We start from the raw sequence: 21,327 nt of genomic DNA on the forward strand, positions 1-21,327 counted from the left end.
CTTTAACTCTTTACAAGCTTGTTACAGTAAGATACAAGCAGGCATCTCACGGATGTATGCATGTATCTATGTCAAATCGAACTGCTCATGCTGAAAATGAAAGCATAAAGTTCTTCTATTCATTTGGGGATTTGCAGTTCGAGTTTGAGTTTGTTTTACAAATCGAATGTTAGTAAATGAAGGGATCCTATTGTCCTCTTTGTGAAAACATCGATGTTTTTAAGAAATTCGATTTAATTTCAAATTCCTTTTTCTGTTCGATTTGACATTCGATTTTGCCTTTAGTAAATCCTTTCATAAAAAATTTGAACCAAAATCGAATGAAAAATAGAACAGAAAACAAAATCGGACTTTAGTAAATTTACCCCCTTGTTTTATGTGTGTGTGGTACCCCAGAACCTGGGAGTACCTCATGTTGTGTACCCTTATATATGTGTGCTGGACATTTGAATGTATTCATTGGTGACAGTGGACAATGTATCCAGCTTCAGGAGCTGGCGTGCGTCTGGAGAAACTGGACCTCCAATGCAATAGAGAAACACTACCCCGTGACCAGAGGGGTTTGTACTGACAGTTGGGCGGCAGTTGGTGTGGGCAGTTGGTGTGGCAGCTGGACAGGAGAAGGGGCTGCGCTGCCTTGATGCTTACCTGAAGGCTGCAGCCGTACTCCGGGACAAGCAGCGGAGTCTCTGAGGCGGGGAACGTCCGGTGGGACCAAGCTGTGTCATCCGGGGGGGCTCCTGAGAACAATCAGCATAAGAGGGGAGTGTCGGACGACCCCTAAGGGAGTTCCTCAGGCGGAGCTGCGGAAATATAGAGAGACTGAGCTTGTAAAGGAGCTGGAGGTTGAGAGCTGATACTGGAGGGGTAAGAAAACTGCTGCAACCTCCCAAATAGACGCTCAGTGACATTAGCGCCTATTAACTGGAGTCCTACCGTTGTCCACCGTTACATATGCACATCAGTCCCTGCAGAGATCAGCGTGGGGTTTATAGACTACATTCATAATAGTAAGAGTAACCCCCTGATACCGCATATTGGAGGTTAGGTACAACAGTTACCAGCAGTGTTAGGGGGACACTTCAGTGCCAGCACCTGTAATACTCTCGCTATGAACTAAGGCCCTGATTCAGAGCCGGACGCTCTGACAGAGCACTCGCTCTGAATCAGGGCCGGCCTTCTTGTTTTTTAGAGCGGCCTCCTGGCCGCTCGCATAGCTGTGGGTGACCACCCACAGCTATAGCGAGCGGCCAGGAAGATGGTCGCGATGGTCAAGACCATCGTGACCATCGGGCTTGTGACGAGACCCTTGTGGTAGGGTCTCATTGCCGCAAGCCCCTGAGAGATTTCGGCTCTCACAGACCCGAAATCTCTCCCACTGACGTCACTCGTGATGTCAGTGGGGCCGCCCCCAAATGAAGGCGTTCACATGGGAAGGCCTCCGTTTGGGCAGCCACTCCCCCGGCCCGCTCACCAAAGGGGGCGTGCTGTCACTCAACATCGACAGCACGCCCCCTTTGGTACGAGACCCGGAGCGACAGTTTGCCCGTCGCTATCCAGGTCTCGCGCATGCGCACGACGGAGCCGGCTCCATCGTGCGCATGCCCACTGGGCCACCATCGACCAGCTTGCGAGCGCATAGCGCACGTGAGCGGGTCTGAATCAGGCCCTAAGGTTGCTAAGTAGAGAAGGAACTGACAGTAACACCAACACCATTGCAGCAGGATAATATACAGAGGATTACAGTGTTGCATTAATTAGAGACAAGTACTGTAGCTGGAGCAGTATAAGAACATCTGTACAGGACTTGGCAAAGACAGAGTAGATTGCCCGTTAAATAATTCCCAAAGAACTGTTCTTCATATCCCGGGCAACGAAGGGTGCACCCTATTAACTATTTCAGCGCTGAACTAGCATTGTATAAGACTTGTAAAGAGCAGTAGTGTGAGGAAAACATTTTCCTAAAAGGTGTATAGAAAAGTAACACAAGTTTGCAATTGTATTCTTGATGTAACTTTATCCTACTCACGTGAGGTTTTTGTATATATTATAGAGATGTTAAGGGAATTGCAAAATTAGTCATTTGATAATTGCCACTAGAGAATACTTACCCATTTATAGTTTGCAGGTTCCAAGTCCAGAGTTTGCTGGTGATCTTCAGGTTCCTGAAGAATAAAATAAACAAGAGTGTTAATGTGTGTGTTACTGTCTACTGATATGCATTGTTGATATATGAATATTGCCAAGTGTTTCCTTGTTCTTGCAAAGTATAATAATAATAAGAAATGATTCACTATCTCTATATTTACTGTTATACTATGTTGTATGATTACATTGTGAATGAACTCATAGTCTAGGGTAGCACATGTGCAGCGTAAGAAATTCATGCGCATGTGTCAGGGGCGTATCTATAATGGGTGCTGGCGGTGCACACGGGCCCCTGGGACCAGGGGAGCCACACCGCACACCCTGCACCCATATAGTTTTAGATTTACCCATCCGTAGTCACCAGATCAAGCACTGCAGAGCAGCAAAGATCACTGGGGAAATGGCGGAGGCCATTTTCCCAGTGATTCATGCATTCACAGTACTGCTGTCCTCGGGAAAATGGTGCGGATGTCATTGTTTTGGAGACCCGCGCATGTGCAGTACCAGAATCTACTGCACCACAGTGACTCAGTGGCACCGCATGAGAGTGGAGGGGGCCCATACTGAGTCTGCACACGGGGTCCCTCCTCTCTTAAAACGCCCCTGGCATGCGCACTAGCAAAACATCGCTCTACTGGAGAAACATCCCAAGAGCGGCCATTTCTGAATCAGGCCCTTAATAATTAACCCTTGTTTTAGCTGGGGTGACATAGTGTAAGTACAAACACCCTCCCACTTTCCATATAACTCACCCCCAAATTGAACCCTGAGATATAACAGCCACATGGGTTGTTAAAAATTTTTTTTTTTTTAAAAAAAGCAAATCTTATTTTTGTTACTGGTTATAACAATCTAATTCCCAAAGTGAAAACAATGAGATGAAATCTGCTACTTACAGCGGAAGCGGCCGGAGCTCGGGGTGACAAGTGACACTGAGGACACTGCGCGGGGCTGGAATGTGACCTGGCTTTTGATAATTAACTTGAAAATGGGAGAAATCATGGACTTTATATTTATTGCAGTTGGCAAAGAGCTGATGCTGTAGAAAGGTTATTATGTTACATGATCAGAGGCCGGGGAACACGTGTAATGGGGGAATATGTGTATTTAGCTCATTTCTGTCACCCTGCTAGTCTGTTGGGTGGTTTAGTGGTATCAGGGTCTCATTTAGAGATGGGCGCAATGCCGATTCTTACGCAGATCGAGCGATTGTTCACCATTGTGCATGTATGTCAGCCGCCCTGCGCACTTCGCAGCGATTGTTTGTGACTTACGTCCACACAAAGGATCCATTCACAAAGTACATGACAGAAAGGTACCATTTGGGGGAGGTAATGGGGGGGATGGCTAGGTAATCGCAGGCGTGTCTGACTGTTTACACTCCATTACATGTGCAAGATTTGTCGCATATGCAGCATGGCTGCTCGATGTGCGTCGTTGGTACCAATGTTTGCACTGTTGTATATCGTCAGATGGAAATGAGAAGGCAGCAGTGGGTGTCTCTATGCTGGGCTGTGATTACACTGTACGGATATGAGGAGGCAGCAGTGGGCGTCCCTAAGCTGGGCTGTGATTACACTGTACAGATATGAGAAGGCAGCAGTGGGCGTCCCTATGCTGGGCTGTGCTTACACTGTATGGATATGAGAAGGCAGCAGTGGGCGTCCCTATGCTGGGCTGTGATTACACTGTATGGATATGAGGAGGCAGCAGTGGGCGTCCCTATGCTGGGCTGTGATTACACTGTACAGATATGAGAAGGCAGCAGTGGGTGTCCCTATGCTGAGCTGTGATTACACTGTACAGATATGAGGAGGCAGCAGTGGGCGTCCCTATGCTGGGCTGTGCTTACACTGTACAGATATGAGGATTCAGCAGCGGGCGTCCCTATGCTGGGATGTGATTACACTGTACAGATATGAGAAGGCAGCAGTGGGTGTCCCTATGCTGAGCTGTGATTACACTGTACGTATATGAGAAGGCAGCAGTGGGCGTCCCTATGCTCGGCTGTGCTTACACTGTACAGATATGAGGATTCAGCAGCGGGCGTCCCTATGCTGGGCTGTGCTTACACTGTACAGATATGAGGAGGGAGCAGGGGGTGTCCCTATGCTGGGCTGTACTTACACTGTACAGATATGAGGAGGCAGCAGTGGGCGTCCCTATGCTGGGCTGTGCTTACACTGGACGGATATGAGAAGGCAGCAGGGGGCATCCCTATGCTGGGCTGTGCTTACACTGTACAGATATGAGAAGGCAGCAGGGGGCGTCCCTATGCTGGGCTGTGCTTACACTTTACAGATATGAGAAGGAAGCAGTGGGCGTCCCTATGCTGGGCTGTGCTTACACTGGACGGATATGAGGAGGCAGCACGGGGCGTCCCTATGCTGGGCTGTGCTTACACTGTACAGATATGAGAAGGCAGCAGGGGGCGTCCCTATGCTGGGCTGTGCTTACACTTTACAGATATGAGAAGGCAGCAGTGGGCGTCCCTATGCTGGGCTGTGCTTACACTGGACGGATAAGAGAAGGAAGCTGTGGGTGTCCCTATGCTGGGCTGTGCTTACACTGTACGGATATGAGAAGGCAGCAGTGGGCGTCCCTATGCTGGGCTGTGCTTACACTGTACAGATATGAGGAGGCAGCAGTGGGCGTCCCTATGCTGGACTGTGCTTACACTGTACGGATATGAGAAGGCAGCAGTGGGCGTCCCTATGCTGGGCTGTGATTACACTGTACAGATATGAGAAGGCAGCAGTGGGCGTCCCTATGCTGGGCTGTGCTTACACTGTACAGATATGAGAAGGCAGCAGTGGGCGTCCCTATGCTGGGCTGTAATTACACTGTACAGATATGAGAAGGAAGCTGTGGGTGTCCCTATGCTGGGCTGTGCTTACACTGTACGGATATGAGAAGGCAGCAGTGGGCGTCCCTATGCTGGGCTGTGCTTACACTGTCGGGATATGAGAAGGCAGCAGTGGGCGTCCCTATGCTGGGCTGTGCTTGCACTGTACAGATATGAGGAGGCAGCAGTGGGCGTCCCTATGCTGGGCTGTGCTTATACTGTACAGATATGAGAAGGCAGCAGGGGGCGTCCCTATGCTGGGCTGTGCTTACACTGTACAGATATGAGAAGGCAGCAGTGGGCGTCCCTATGCTGGGCTGTGCTTACACTGTACAGATATGATGAGGCAGCAGTGGGTGTCCCTATGCTGGGCTGTGCTTACACTGTACAAGTATGATAAGGCAGCAGTGGGCGTCCCTATGCTGGGCTGTGCTTACACTGTATGGATATGAGAAGGCAGCAGTGCCCATCCCTATGCTCGGCTGTGCTTACACTGTACAGTTATAAGAAGGCAGCAGGAGGCATCCCTATGCTGGGCTGTGCTTACACTGTACGATATGAGAAGGCAGCAGTGGGCGTCCCTATGCTGGGCTGTGCTTACACTGTATGGATATGAGGAGGCAGCAGTGGGCGTCCCTATACTGGGCTGTGATTACACTGTACAGATAAGAGAAGGCAGCAGTGGGCGTCCCTAAGCTGGGCTGTGATTACACTGTACAGATATGAGAAGGCAGCAGTGGGCGTCCCTATGCTGGGCTGTGCTTACACTGTATGGATATGAGAAGGCAGCAGTGGGCGTCCCTATGCTGGGCTGTGATTACACTGTATGGATATGAGGAGGCAGCAGTGGGCGTCCCTATGCTGGGCTGTGCTTACACTGTACGGATATGAGAAGGCAGCAGTAGGCGTCCCTATGCTGGGCTGTGATTACACTGTATGGATATGAGGAGGCAGCAGTGGGTGTCCCTATGCTGGGATGTGATTACACTGTACAGATATGAGAAGGCAGCAGTGGGTGTCCCTATGCTGAGCTGTGATTACACTGTACGGATATGAGGAGGCAGCAGTGGGCGTCCCTATGCTGGGCTGTGATTACACTGTACAGATATGAGAAGGCAGCAGTGGGTGTCCCTATGCTGGGCTGTGATTACACTGTACGGATATGAGGAGGCAGCAGTGGGCGTCCCTATGCTGGGCTGTGCTTACACTGTACAGATATGAGGATTCAGCAGTGGGCGTCCCTATGCTGGGATGTGATTACACTGTACAGATATGAGAAGGCAGCAGTGGGTGTCCCTATGCTGAGCTGTGATTACACTGTACGTATATGAGAAGGCAGCAGTGGGCGTCCCTATGCTCGGCTGTGCTTACACTGTACAGATATGAGGATTCAGCAGCGGGCGTCCCTATGCTGGGCTGTGCTTACACTGTACAGATATGAGGAGGGAGCAGGGGGTGTCCCTATGCTGGGCTGTACTTACACTGTACAGATATGAGGAGGCAGCAGTGGGCGTCCCTATGCTGGGCTGTGCTTACACTGGACGGATATGAGAAGGCAGCAGGGGGCATCCCTATGCTGGGCTGTGCTTACACTGTACAGATATGAGAAGGCAGCAGGGGGCGTCCCTATGCTGGGCTGTGCTTACACTTTACAGATATGAGAAGGCAGCAGTGGGCGTCCCTATGCTGGGCTGTGCTTACACTGGACGGATATGAGGAGGCAGCACGGGGCGTCCCTATGCTGGGCTGTGCTTACACTGTACAGATATGAGAAGGCAGCAGGGGGCGTCCCTATGCTGGGCTGTGCTTACACTTTACAGATATGAGAAGGCAGCAGAGGGCGTCCCTATGCTGGGCTGTGCTTACACTGGACGGATAAGAGAAGGAAGCTGTGGGTGTCCCTATGCTGGGCTGTGCTTACACTGTACGGATATGAGAAGGCAGCAGTGGGCGTCCCTATGCTGGGCTGTGCTTACACTGTACAGATATGAGGAGGCAGCAGTGGGCGTCCCTATGCTGGACTGTGCTTACACTGTACGGATATGAGAAGGCAGCAGTGGGCGTCCCTATGCTGGGCTGTGATTACACTGTACAGATATGAGAAGGCAGCAGTGGGCGTCCCTATGCTGGGCTGTGCTTACACTGTACAGATATGAGAAGGCAGCAGTGGGCGTCCCTATGCTGGGCTGTAATTACACTGTACAGATATGAGAAGGAAGCTGTGGGTGTCCCTATGCTGGGCTTTGCTTACACTGTACGGATATGAGAAGGCAGCAGTGGGCGTCCCTATGCTGGGCTGTGCTTACACTGTCGGGATATGAGAAGGCAGCAGTGGGCGTCCCTATGCTGGGCTGTGCTTGCACTGTACAGATATGAGGAGGCAGCAGTGGGCGTCCCTATGCTGGGCTGTGCTTATACTGTACAGATATGAGAAGGCAGCAGGGGGCGTCCCTATGCTGGGCTGTGCTTACACTGTACAGATATGAGAAGGCAGCAGTGGGCGTCCCTATGCTGGGCTGTGCTTACACTGTACAGATATGATGAGGCAGCAGTGGGTGTCCCTATGCTGGGCTGTGCTTACACTGTACAAGTATGATAAGGCAGCAGTGGGCGTCCCTATGCTGGGCTGTGCTTACACTGTATGGATATGAGAAGGCAGCAGTGCCCATCCCTATGCTCGGCTGTGCTTACACTGTACAGTTATAAGAAGGCAGCAGGAGGCATCCCTATGCTGGGCTGTGCTTACACTGTACGATATGAGAAGGCAGCAGTGGGTGTCCCTATGCTGGGCTGTGATCACACTGTATGGATATGAGAAGGCAGCAGTGGGCGTCCCTATGCTGGACTGTGCTTACACTGTACGGTTATGAGAAGGCAGCAGTGGGCGTCCCTATGCTGGGCTGTGATTACACTGTACGGATATGAGAAGGCAGCAGGTGGTGTCCCTATGCTTGGCTGTGCTTACACTGTACGGATATGAGAACGTAGCAGTTTGCGTCCCTATGCTGGGCTGTGCTTACACTGTCGGGATATGAGAAGGCAGCAGGGGGCGTCCCTATGCTGGGCTGTGCTTACACTGTACGGATATGAGAAGGTAGCAGTTTGCGTCCCTATGCTGGGCTGTGCTTATACTGTAGGGATATGAGAGTTCAGTAGGGGCATCCCTATGCTGGGCTGTGCTTACACTGTACAGATATGAGAAGGCAGCAGTTGGCGTCCCTATGCTGGGCTGTGCTTACACTGTACAGATATGAGGAGGCAGCAGTGGGCGTCCCTATGCTGGGCTGTGCTTACACTGTACGGATATGAGAAGGTAGCAGTTTGCGTCCCTATGCTGGGCTGTGCTTACACTGTACGGATATGAGAAGGCAGCAGTGGGCATTCCTATGCTTGGCTGTGCTTATACTGTAGGGATATGGGAAGGCAGCAGGGGGCGTCCCTGTGCTGGTCTGTGCTTACACTGTACGGATATGAGAAGGTAGCAGTTTGGGTCCCTATGCTGGGCTGTGATTACACTGTATGTATATGAGGAGGCAGCAGTGGGCGTCCCTATGCTGGGCTGTGCTTACACTGTACAGATATGAGCAGGCAGCAGTGAGCGTCCCTATGCTGGGCTGTGCTTATACTGTAGGGATATGGGAAGGCAGCAGGGGGCGTCCCTGTGCTGGTCTGTGCTTACACTGTACGGATATGAGAAGGTAGCAGTTTGCGTCCCTATGCAGGGCTGTGCTTACACTGTACAGATATGAGGAGGCAGCAGTGGGCGTCCCTATGCTGGGCTGTGCTTACACTGTACAGATATGAGGAGGCAGCAGTGAGCGTCCCTATGCTGGGCTGTGCTTAAACTGTACGGATATGAGAAGGCAGCAGTGAGCGTCCCTATGCTGGGCTGTGCTTACAGTTAACGGATATGAGTAGGCAGCTGTGGGCGTCCCTATGCTGGGCTGTGCTTACAGTTAACGGATATGAGAAGGCAGCAGTGAGCGTCCCTATGCTGGGCTGTGCTTACAGTTAACGGATATGAGTAGGCAGCTGTGGGCGTCCCTATGCTGGGCTGTGCTTACACTGTACGGATATGAGAAGGCAGCAGGGGGCGTCCCTATGCTGGGCTGTGCTTACACTGTACAGATATGAGGAGGCAGCAGTGCGCGTCCCTATGCTGGGCTGTGCTTACAATGTACGGATATGAGAAGGCAGCAGGGGGCATCCCTATGCTGGGCTGTGCTTACACTGTATGGATATGAGGAGGCAGCAGTGCCGTCCCTATGCTGGGCTGTGATTACACTGTACAGATATGAGAAGGCAGCAGTGGGTGTCCCTATGCTGGGCTATGATTACACTGTATGGATATGAGGAGGCAGCAGGGGGCGTCCCTATGCTGGGCTGTGATTACACTGTACAGATATGAGAAGGTAGCAGTGGGCGTCCCTATGCTGGGCTGTGCTTACACTGTACGGATATGAGGAGGCAGCAGTGGGTGTCGCTATGCTGGGCTGTACTTACACTGTACGGATATGAGAAGGCAGCAGGGGGCGTCCCTATGCTGGGCTGCGGTTACACTGTACAGATATGAGAAGGCAGCAGTGGGTGTCCCTATGCTGGGCGTTGCGAACACTGTACAGATATGAGGAGGGAGCAGTGGGCGTCCCTATGCTGGGCTGTGCTTTCACTGTACGGATATGAGGAGGCAGTTGTGGGTGTCCCTATGCTGGGCTGTGCTTACACTGTACAGATATGATGAGGGAGCAGTGGGTGTCCCTATGCTGGGCTGTGATTACACTGTACAGATATGAGGAGGCAGCAGTGGGCGTCCCTATGCTGGGCTGTGCTTCCGCTGTACAGATATGAGAAGGCAGCAGTGGGCGTCCCTATGCTGGGCTGTGCATACACTGTACAGATATGAGGAGGGAGCAGTGGGTGTCCCTATGCTGGGCTGTGCTTACACTGTACAGATATGAGAAGGCAGCAGTGGGCGTCCCTATGCTTGCCTGTGCATACACTGTACAGATATGAGGAGGGAGCAGTGGGTGTCCCTATGCTGGACTGTGCTTACAGTGTACGGATATGAGGAGGCAGCAGTGAGCGTCCCTATGCTGGGCTGTGCTTACAGTGTTCGGATATGAGGAGGCAGCAGTGAGCGTCCCTATGCTGGGCTGTGCTTACACTGTACAGATATGAGGAGGCAGCAGTGAGCGTCCCTATGCTGGGCTGTGCTTAAACTGTACGGATATGAGAAGACAGCAGTGGGTGTCCCTATGCTGGGCTGTGCTTACAGTTAACGGATATGAGTAGGCAGCTGTGGGCGTCCCTATGCTGGGCTGTGCTTACACTGTACAGATATGAGGAGGCAGCAGTTCGCGTCCCTATGCTGGGCTGTGCTTACAATGTACGGATATGAGAAGGCAGCAGGGGGCATCCCTATGCTGGGCTGTGCTTACACTGTACGGATATGAGGAGGCAGCAGTGCCGTCCCTATGCTGGGCTGTGATTACACTGTACAGATATGAGAAGGCAGCAGTGGCTGTCCCTATGCTGGGCTATGATTACACTGTATGGATATGAGGAGGCAGCAGTGGCTGTCCCTATTCTGGGCTGTGATTACATTGTATGGATATGAGAAGGCAGCAGGGGGCGTCCCTATGCTGGGCTGTGCTTACACTGTACGGATATGAGGAGGCAGCAGTGTGTGTCGCTATGCTGGGCTGTGATTACACTGTACAGATATGAGAAGGCAGCAGTGGGTGTCCCTATGCTGGGCTGTGCTTACACTGTAGAGATATGAGGAAGGAGCAGTGGGCGTCCCTATGCTGGGCTGTGGTTACACTGTACAGATATGAGAAGGCAGCAGTGGGTGTCCCTATGCTGGGCGTTGCGTACACTGTACAGATATGAGGAGGGAGCAGTGGGCGTCCCTATGCTGGGCTGTGCTTTCACTGTACGGATATGAGGAGGCAGTTGTGGGTGTCCCTATGCTGGGCTGTGCTTACACTGTACAGATATGATGAGGGAGCAGTGGGTGTCCCTATGCTGGGCTGTGATTACACTGTACAGATATGAGGAGGCAGCAGTGGGCGTCCCTATGCTGGGCTGTGCTTACAGTTAACGGATATGAGTAGGCAGCTGTGGGCGTCCCTATGCTGGGCTGTGCTTACACTGTACAGATATGAGGAGGCAGCAGTTCGCGTCCCTATGCTGGGCTGTGCTTACAATGTACGGATATGAGAAGGCAGCAGGGGGCATCCCTATGCTGGGCTGTGCTTACACTGTACGGATATGAGGAGGCAGCAGTGCCGTCCCTATGCTGGGCTGTGATTACACTGTACAGATATGAGAAGGCAGCAGTGGCTGTCCCTATGCTGGGCTATGATTACACTGTATGGATATGAGGAGGCAGCAGTGGCTGTCCCTATTCTGGGCTGTGATTACATTGTATGGATATGAGAAGGCAGCAGGGGGCGTCCCTATGCTGGGCTGTGCTTACACTGTACGGATATGAGGAGGCAGCAGTGTGTGTCGCTATGCTGGGCTGTGATTACACTGTACAGATATGAGAAGGCAGCAGTGGGTGTCCCTATGCTGGGCTGTGCTTACACTGTAGAGATATGAGGAAGGAGCAGTGGGCGTCCCTATGCTGGGCTGTGGTTACACTGTACAGATATGAGAAGGCAGCAGTGGGTGTCCCTATGCTGGGCGTTGCGTACACTGTACAGATATGAGGAGGGAGCAGTGGGCGTCCCTATGCTGGGCTGTGCTTTCACTGTACGGATATGAGGAGGCAGTTGTGGGTGTCCCTATGCTGGGCTGTGCTTACACTGTACAGATATGATGAGGGAGCAGTGGGTGTCCCTATGCTGGGCTGTGATTACACTGTACAGATATGAGGAGGGAGCAGTAGGCGTCCCTATGCTGGGCTGTGCATACACTGTACAGATATGAGGAGGGAGCAGTGGGTGTCCCTATGCTGGGCTGTGCTTACACTGTACAGATATGAGAAGGCAGCAGTGGGCGTCCCTATGCTTGCCTGTGCATACACCGTACAGATATGAGGAGGGAGCAGTGGGTGTCCCTATGCTGGGCTGTGCTTACACTGTACAGATATGAGGATGGAGCAGTGGGCATCCCTTTGCTGGGCTGTGCTTACACTGTACAGATATGAGGAGGCAGCAGTGGGCGTCCCTATGCTGGACTGTGCTTACACTGTACGGATATGAGGAGGCTGTAGGGGGTGTCCCTATGCTGGGCTGTGCTTACACTGTATGGATATGAGAAGGCAGCAGTGGACGTCCCTGTGCTGGGCTGTGCTTACAGTGTACGGATATGAGGAGGCAGCAGTGGGCGTCCCTATGCTGGGCTGTGCTTACACTGGACGGATATGAGAATGGAGCTGTGGGCGTCCCTATGCTGGGCTGTGATTACACTGTACAGATATGAGAAGGCAGCAGTGGGCGTCCCTATGTTGGGCAGTGCTTACACTGTACAGATATGAGAAGGCAGCAGTTCGCGTCCCTATGCTGGGCTGTGATTACACTGTACGGATATGAGAAGGCAGCAGTTCCCTTCCCTATGCCGCGCTGTGATTACACTGTACGGATATGAGAAGGCAGCAGGTGGTGTCCCTATGCTTGGCTGTGCTTACACTGTACAGATATGAGAAGGCAGCAGTTGGTGTCCCTATGCTGGGCTGTGCTTACACTGTACGGATATGAGAAGGTAGCAGTTTGCGTCCCTATGCTGGGCTGTGCTTATACTGTAGGGATATGAGAGTTCAGTAGGGGCATCCCTATGCTGGGCTGTGCTTACACTGTACAGATATGAGAAGGCAGCAGTGGGTGTCCCTATGCTGGGCTGTGCTTACACTGTCGGGATATGAGACGGCAGCAGTTTGCGTCCCTATGCTGGGCTGTGCTTACACTGTACGGATATGAGAAGGCAGCAGTGGGCATCCCTATGCTGGGCTGTGCTTTTACTGTAGGGATATGAGAAGGCAGCAGGGGGCGTCCCTGTGCTGGTCTGTGCTTACACTGTACGGATATGAGAAGGTAGCAGTTTGCGTCCCTATGCTGGGCTGTGCTTACACTGTACAGATATGAGGAAGCAGCAGTGGGCGTCGCTATGCTGGGCTGTGCTTACACTGTACGGATATGGGAAGGCAGCAGTGAGCGTCCCTATGCTGGGCTGTGCTTACACTGTACGGATATGAGAAGGTAGCAGTTTGCGTCCCTATGCTGGGCTGTGCTTACACTGTACAGATATGAGGAAGCAGCTGTGGGCGTCCCTATGCTGGGCTGTGCTTACACTGTACAGATATGAGGAAGCAGCAGTGGGTGTCCCTATGCTGGGCTGTGCTTACAGTTAACGGATATGAGTAGGCAGCTGTGGGCGTCCCTATGCTGGGCTGTGCTTACACTGTACAGATATGAGGAGGCAGCAGTTCGCGTCCCTATGCTGGGCTGTGCTTACAATGTACGGATATGAGAAGGCAGCAGGGGGCATCCCTATGCTGGGCTGTGCTTACACTGTACGGATATGAGGAGGCAGCAGTGCCGTCCCTATGCTGGGCTGTGATTACACTGTACAGATATGAGAAGGCAGCAGTGGCTGTCCCTATGCTGGGCTATGATTACACTGTATGGATATGAGGAGGCAGCAGTGGCTGTCCCTATTCTGGGCTGTGATTACATTGTATGGATATGAGAAGGCAGCAGGGGGCGTCCCTATGCTGGGCTGTGCTTACACTGTACGGATATGAGGAGGCAGCAGTGTGTGTCGCTATGCTGGGCTGTGATTACACTGTACAGATATGAGAAGGCAGCAGTGGGTGTCCCTATGCTGGGCTGTGCTTACACTGTAGAGATATGAGGAAGGAGCAGTGGGCGTCCCTATGCTGGGCTGTGGTTACACTGTACAGATATGAGAAGGCAGCAGTGGGTGTCCCTATGCTGGGCGTTGCGTACACTGTACAGATATGAGGAGGGAGCAGTGGGCGTCCCTATGCTGGGCTGTGCTTTCACTGTACGGATATGAGGAGGCAGTTGTGGGTGTCCCTATGCTGGGCTGTGCTTACACTGTACAGATATGATGAGGGAGCAGTGGGTGTCCCTATGCTGGGCTGTGATTACACTGTACAGATATGAGGAGGGAGCAGTAGGCGTCCCTATGCTGGGCTGTGCATACACTGTACAGATATGAGGAGGGAGCAGTGGGTGTCCCTATGCTGGGCTGTGCTTACACTGTACAGATATGAGAAGGCAGCAGTGGGCGTCCCTATGCTTGCCTGTGCATACACCGTACAGATATGAGGAGGGAGCAGTGGGTGTCCCTATGCTGGGCTGTGCTTACACTGTACAGATATGAGGATGGAGCAGTGGGCATCCCTTTGCTGGGCTGTGCTTACACTGTACAGATATGAGGAGGCAGCAGTGGGCGTCCCTATGCTGGACTGTGCTTACACTGTACGGATATGAGGAGGCTGTAGGGGGTGTCCCTATGCTGGGCTGTGCTTACACTGTATGGATATGAGAAGGCAGCAGTGGACGTCCCTGTGCTGGGCTGTGCTTACAGTGTACGGATATGAGGAGGCAGCAGTGGGCGTCCCTATGCTGGGCTGTGCTTACACTGGACGGATATGAGAATGGAGCTGTGGGCGTCCCTATGCTGGGCTGTGATTACACTGTACAGATATGAGAAGGCAGCAGTGGGCGTCCCTATGTTGGGCAGTGCTTACACTGTACAGATATGAGAAGGCAGCAGTTCGCGTCCCTATGCTGGGCTGTGATTACACTGTACGGATATGAGAAGGCAGCAGTTCCCTTCCCTATGCCGCGCTGTGATTACACTGTACGGATATGAGAAGGCAGCAGGTGGTGTCCCTATGCTTGGCTGTGCTTACACTGTACAGATATGAGAAGGCAGCAGTTGGTGTCCCTATGCTGGGCTGTGCTTACACTGTACGGATATGAGAAGGTAGCAGTTTGCGTCCCTATGCTGGGCTGTGCTTATACTGTAGGGATATGAGAGTTCAGTAGGGGCATCCCTATGCTGGGCTGTGCTTACACTGTACAGATATGAGAAGGCAGCAGTGGGTGTCCCTATGCTGGGCTGTGCTTACACTGTCGGGATATGAGACGGCAGCAGTTTGCGTCCCTATGCTGGGCTGTGCTTACACTGTACGGATATGAGAAGGCAGCAGTGGGCATCCCTATGCTGGGCTGTGCTTTTACTGTAGGGATATGAGAAGGCAGCAGGGGGCGTCCCTGTGCTGGTCTGTGCTTACACTGTACGGATATGAGAAGGTAGCAGTTTGCGTCCCTATGCTGGGCTGTGCTTACACTGTACAGATATGAGGAAGCAGCAGTGGGCGTCGCTATGCTGGGCTGTGCTTACACTGTACGGATATGGGAAGGCAGCAGTGAGCGTCCCTATGCTGGGCTGTGCTTACACTGTACGGATATGAGAAGGCAGTAGTGAGCGTCTCTATGCTGGGCTGTGCTTACACTGTACAGATATGAGGAGGCAGCAGTGAGCGTCCCTATGCTGGGCTGTGCTTACACTGTACAGATATGAGGAAGCAGCAGTGGGTGTCCCTATGCTGGGCTGTGCTTACAGTTAACGGATATGAGTAGGCAGCTGTGGGCGTCCCTATGCTGGGCTGTGCTTACACTGTACGGATATGAGAAGGCAGCAGGGGGCGTCCCTATGCTGGGCTGTGATTACACTGTACAGATATGAGAAGGCAGCAGTGCGCGTCCCTATGCTGGGCTGTGCTTACACTGTACGGATATGAGAAGGCAGCAGGGGGCATCCCTATGCTGGGCTGTGCTTACACTGTACCGATATGAGGAGGCGGCAGTGGGTGTCGCTATGCTGGGCTATGCTTACACTATACGGATTTGAGAAGGCAGCAGTGGGTGTCCCTATGCTGGGCTGTGCTTACAGTATACGGACATGAGAAGGCAGCAGTGGCTGTCCCTATGCTGGACTGTGCTTACACTGGACGGATATGAGAAGGGAGCTGTGGGTGTCCCTATGCTGGGCTGTTCTTACACTGTACGGATATGAGAAGGCAGCAGTGGGTGTCCCTATGCTGGGCTGTGCTTACACTGTAGAGATATGAGGAGGGAGCAGTGGGCGTCCCTATGCTGGGCTGTGCTTTCACTGTACGGATATGAGGAGGCAGTTGTGGGTGTCCCTATGCTGGGCTGTGCTTACACTGTACGGATATGAGAAGGCAGCAGTGGGCATCCCTATGCTGGGCTATGCTTATACTGTAGGGATATGAGAAGGCAGCAGTGGGAGTCCCTATGCTGGGCTGTGCTTACACTGTACGGATATGAGAAGGCAGCAGTGGGCGTCCCTATGCTGGGCTGTGCTTACACTGTACAGATATGAGGAGGCAGCAGTGGGCGTCCCTATGATGGGCTGTGCTTACACTATACGGATATGAGAAGGCAGCAGTGGGTGTCCCTATGCTGGACTGTGCTTACACTGTAGAGATATGAGGAGGGAGCAGTGGGCGTCCCTATGCTGGGCTGTGCTTTCACTGTACGGATATGAGAAGGGAGCTGTGGGTGTCCCTATGCTGGGCTGTGCTTACACTGTACAGATATGATGAGGGAGCAGTGGGTGTCCCTATGCTGGGCTGTGATTACACTGTACAGATATGAGGAGGCAGCAGTGGGCGTCCCTATGCTGGGCAGTGCTTACACTGTACAGATATGAGAAGGCAGCAGTGGGCGTCCCTATGCTTGGCTGTGCATACACTGTACAGATATGAGGAGGGAGCAGTGGGTGTCCCTATGCTGGGCTGTGCTTACACTGTACAGATATGAGGATGGAGCAGTGGGTATCCCTTTGCTGGGCTGTGCTTACACTGTACAGATATGAGGAGGCAGCAGTGGGCGTCCCTATGCTGGATTGTGCTTACACTGGACGGATATGAGAAGGGAGCTGTGGGTGTCCCTATGCTGGGCTGTGCTTACACTGTATGGATATGAGAAGGCAGCAGTGGACGTCCCAGTGCTGGGCTGTGGTTACAGTGTACGGATATGAGGAGGCAGCAGTGAGCGTCATTATGCTGGGCTGTGATTACACTGTACGGATATGAGAAGGGAGATGTGGGCGTCCCTATGCTGGGCTGTGATTACACTGTACAGATATGAGGAGGCAGCAGTGGGCGTCCATATGCTGGACTGTGTTTACACTGGACGGATATGAGAAGGGAGCTGTGGGTGTCCCTCTGCTGGGCTGTGCTTACACTGTATGGATATGAGATGGCAGCAGTGGACGTCCCTGTGCTGGGCTGTGCTTACAGTGTACGGATATGAGGAGGCAGCAGAGGGCGTCCCTATGCTGGGCTGTGCTTACACTGGACGGATATGAGAATGGAGCTGTGGGCGTCCCTATGCTGGGCTGTGATTACACTGTACAGATATGAGAAGGCAGCAGTGGGCGTCCCTATGCTGGGCAGTGCTTACACTGTACAGATATGAGAAGGCAGCAGTTCGCGTCCCTATGCCGGGCTGTGATTACACTGTACGGATATGAGAAGGCAGCAGGTGGTGTCCCTATGCTTGGCTGTGCTTACACTGTACAGATATGAGAAGGCAGCAGTTGGTGTCCCTATGCTTGGCTGTGCTTACACTGTACGGATATGAGAAGGTAGCAGTTTGCGTCCCTATGCTGGGCTGTGCTTACACTGTACAGATATGAGAAGGCAGCAGTGGGTGTCCCTATGCTGGGCTGTGCTTACACTGTCGGGATATGAGAAGGCAGCAGTTTGCGTCCCTATGCTGGGCTGTGCTTACACTGTACGGATATGAGAAGGCAGCAGTGGGCATCCCTATGCTGGGCTGTGCTTATACTGTAGGGATATGAGAAGGCAGCAGTGGGCGTCCCTATGCTGGGCTGTGCTTACACTGTACGGATATGAGGAAGCACCAGTGCCGTCCCTATGCTGGGCTGTGATTACACTGTATGGATATGAGAAGGCAGCAGTGGGCGTCCCTATGCTGGGCTGTGCTTACACTGTACGGATATGAGGAGGCGGCAGTGGGTGTCGCTATGCTGGGCTATGCTTACACTATACGGATTTGAGAAGGCAGCAGTGGGTGTCCCTATGCTGGGCTGTGCTTACAGTATACGGACATGAGAATGGAGCTGTGGGCGTCCCTATGCTGGGCTGTGCTTACACTGTACAGATATGAGAAGGCAGCAGTGGGTGTCCCTATGCTGGGCTGTGCTTACACTGTCGGGATATGAGAAGGCAGCAGTTTGCGTCCCTATGCTGGGCTGTGCTTACACTGTACGGATATGAGAAGGCAGCAGTGGGCATCCCTATGCTGGGCTGTGCTTATACTGTAGGGATATGAGAAGGCAGCAGTGGGCGTCCCTATGCTGGGCTGTGCTTACACTGTACAGATATGAGGAAGCAGCAGTAGGCGTCGCTATGCTGGGCTGTGCTTACACTGTACAGATATGAGGAGGCAGCAGTGCCGTCCCTATGCTGGGCTGTGATTACACTGTACAGATATGAGAAGGCAGCAGTGGGTGTCCCTATGCTGGGCTATGATTACACTGTATGGATATGAGGATGCAGCAGTGGGCGTCCCTATACTGGGCTGTGATTACACTGTACAGATATGAGAAGGCAGCAGTGGGCGTCCCTATGCTGGGCTGTGCTTACACTGTATGGATATGAGAAGGCAGCAGTGAGCGTCCCTATGCTGGGCTGTGCTTACACTGTATGGATATGAGGATGCAGCAGTGGGCGTCCCTATACTGGGCTGTGATTACACTGTACAGATATGAGGAGGCAGCAGTGAGCGTCCCTATGCTGGGCTGTGATTACACTGTACAGATATGAGAAGGCAGCAGTGGGTGTCCCTATGCTGGGCTATGATTACACTGTATGGATATGAGGAGGCAGCAGTGGGTGTCCCTATTCTGGGCTGTGATTACACTGTATGGATATGAGAAGGCAGCAGTGGGCGTCCCTATGCTGGGCTGTGCTTACACTGTACGGATATGAGGAGGCGGCAGTGGGTGTCGCTATGCTGGGCTATGCTTACACTATACGGATTTGAGAAGGCAGCAGTGGGTGTCCCTATGCTGGGCTGTGCTTACAGTATACGGACATGAGAATGGAGCTGTGGGCGTCCCTATGCTGGGCTGTGATTACACTGTACAGATATGAGAAGGCAGCAGTGGGCGTCCCTATGCTGGGCAGTGCTTACACTGTACAGATATGAGAAGGCAGCAGTTCGCGTCCCTATGCCGGGCTGTGATTACACTGTACGGATATGAGAAGGCAGCAGGTGGTGTCCCTATGCTTGGCTGTGCTTACACTGTACAGATATGAGAAGGCAGCAGTTGGTGTCCCTATGCTTGGCTGTGCTTACACTGTACGGATATGAGAAGGTAGCAGTTTGCGTCCCTATGCTGGGCTGTGCTTACACTGTACAGATATGAGAAGGCAGCAGTGGGTGTCCCTATGCTGGGCTGTGCTTACACTGTCGGGATATGAGAAGGCAGCAGTTTGCGTCCCTATGCTGGGCTGTGCTTACACTGTACGGATATGAGAAGGCAGCAGTGGGCATCCCTATGCTGGGCTGTGCTTATACTGTAGGGATATGAGAAGGCAGCAGTGGGCGTCCCTATGCTGGGCTGTGCTTACACTGTACAGATATGAGGAAGCAGCAGTGGGCGTCGCTATGCTGGGCTGTGCTTACACTGTACAGATATGAGGAGGCAGCAGTGCCGTCCCTATGCTGGGCTGTGATTACACTGTACAGATATGAGAAGGCAGCAGTGGGTGTCCCTATGCTGGGCTATGATTACACTGTATGGATATGAGGATGCAGCAGTGGGCGTCCCTATACTGGGCTGTGCTTACACTGTACAGATATGAGAAGGCAGCAGTGGGTGTCCCTATGCTGGACTGTGCTTACACTGGACGGATATGAGAAGGGAGCTGTGGGTGTCCCTATGCTGGGCTGTGCTTACACTGTATGGATATGAGAAGGCAGCAGTGGGTGTCCCTATGCTGGGCTATGCTTACACTGTAGAGATATGAGGAGGGAGCAGTGGGAGTCCCTATGCTGGGCTGTGCTTTCACTGTACTGATATGAGGAGGCAGCAGTGGGTGTCCCTATGCTGGGCTGTGCTTACACTGTACAGGTATGATGAGGGAGCAGTGGGCATCCCTATGCTGGGCTGTGATTACACTGTACAGATATGAGGAGGCAGCAGTGGGCGTCCCTATGCTGGGCTGTGCTTACACTGTACAGATATGAGTAGGCAGCAGTGGGCGTCCCTATGCTTGGCTGTGCATACACTGTACAGATATGAGGAGGGAGCAGTGGGTGTCCCTATGCTGGGCTGTGCATACACTGTACAGATATGAGGATGGAGCAGTGGGTATCCCTTTGCTGGGCTGTGCTTACACTGTACAGATATGAGGAGGCAGCAGTGGGTGTCCCTATGCTGGACTGTGCTTACACTGGACGGATATGAGAAGGCAGCAGGGGGCATCCCTATGCTGGGCTGTGCTTACACTGTACGTATATGAGGAGGCAGCAGTGCCGTCCCTATGCTGGGCTGTGATTACACTGTACAGATATGAGAAGGCAGCAGTGGGTGTCCCTATGCTGGGCTATGATTACACTGTATGGATATGAGGAGGCAGCAGTGGGTGTCCCTATTCTGGGCTGTGATTACACTGTATGGATATGAGAAGGCAGCAGTGGGCGTCCCTATGCTGGGCTGTGCTTACACTGTACGGATATGAGGAGGCGGCAGTGGGTGTCGCTATGCTGGGCTATGCTTACACTATACGGATTTGAGAAGGCAGCAGTGGGTGTCCCTATGCTGGGCTGTGCTTACAGTATACGGACATGAGAAGGCAGCAGTGGGTGTCCCTATGCTGGACTGTGCTTACACTGGACGGATATGAGAAGGGAGCTGTGGGTGTCCCTATGCTGGGCTGTCCTTACACTGTATGGATATGAGAAGGCAGCAGTGGGTGTCCCTATGCTGGGCTGTGCTTACACTGTAGAGATATGAGGAGGGAGCAGTGGGCGTCCCTATGCTGGGCTGTGCTTTCACTGTACGGATATGAGGAGGCAGTTGTGGGTGTCCCTATGCTGGGCTGTGCTTACACTGTACAGATATGATGAGGGAGCAGTGGGTGTCCCTATGCTGGGCTGTGATTACACTGTACAGATATGAGGAGGCAGCAGTGGGCGTCCCTATGCTGGGCTGTGCTTACACTGTACAGATATGAGAAGGCAGCAGTGGGCGTCCCTATGCTTGGCTGTGCATACACTGGACGGATATGA

The 21,327-nt window shown here is 52.6% G+C and overlaps 1 protein-coding gene across 1 annotated transcript in view; it reads right to left on the reverse strand.

Annotated features, from left to right (window-relative positions):
- The window catches only part of LOC148443351 (solute carrier organic anion transporter family member 1A2-like), a 93,918-nt gene extending 93,194 nt beyond the window's left edge, over positions 1-724 (reverse strand). Inside the window, exon 1 of the mRNA XM_088462940.1 lies at positions 649-724. The gene's annotated coding sequence lies outside the window, so the exon portion shown is untranslated. The remainder of the gene's footprint in view (positions 1-648) is intronic.
- Between the last annotated feature and the right edge of the window lie 20,603 nt (positions 725-21,327).

The sequence above is a fragment of the Taudactylus pleione genome, unplaced genomic scaffold (assembly GCF_031769625.1).
Source record: "Taudactylus pleione unplaced genomic scaffold, aTauple2 ptg001296l, whole genome shotgun sequence".
Taxonomy (NCBI): Eukaryota; Metazoa; Chordata; class Amphibia; order Anura; family Myobatrachidae; genus Taudactylus; species Taudactylus pleione.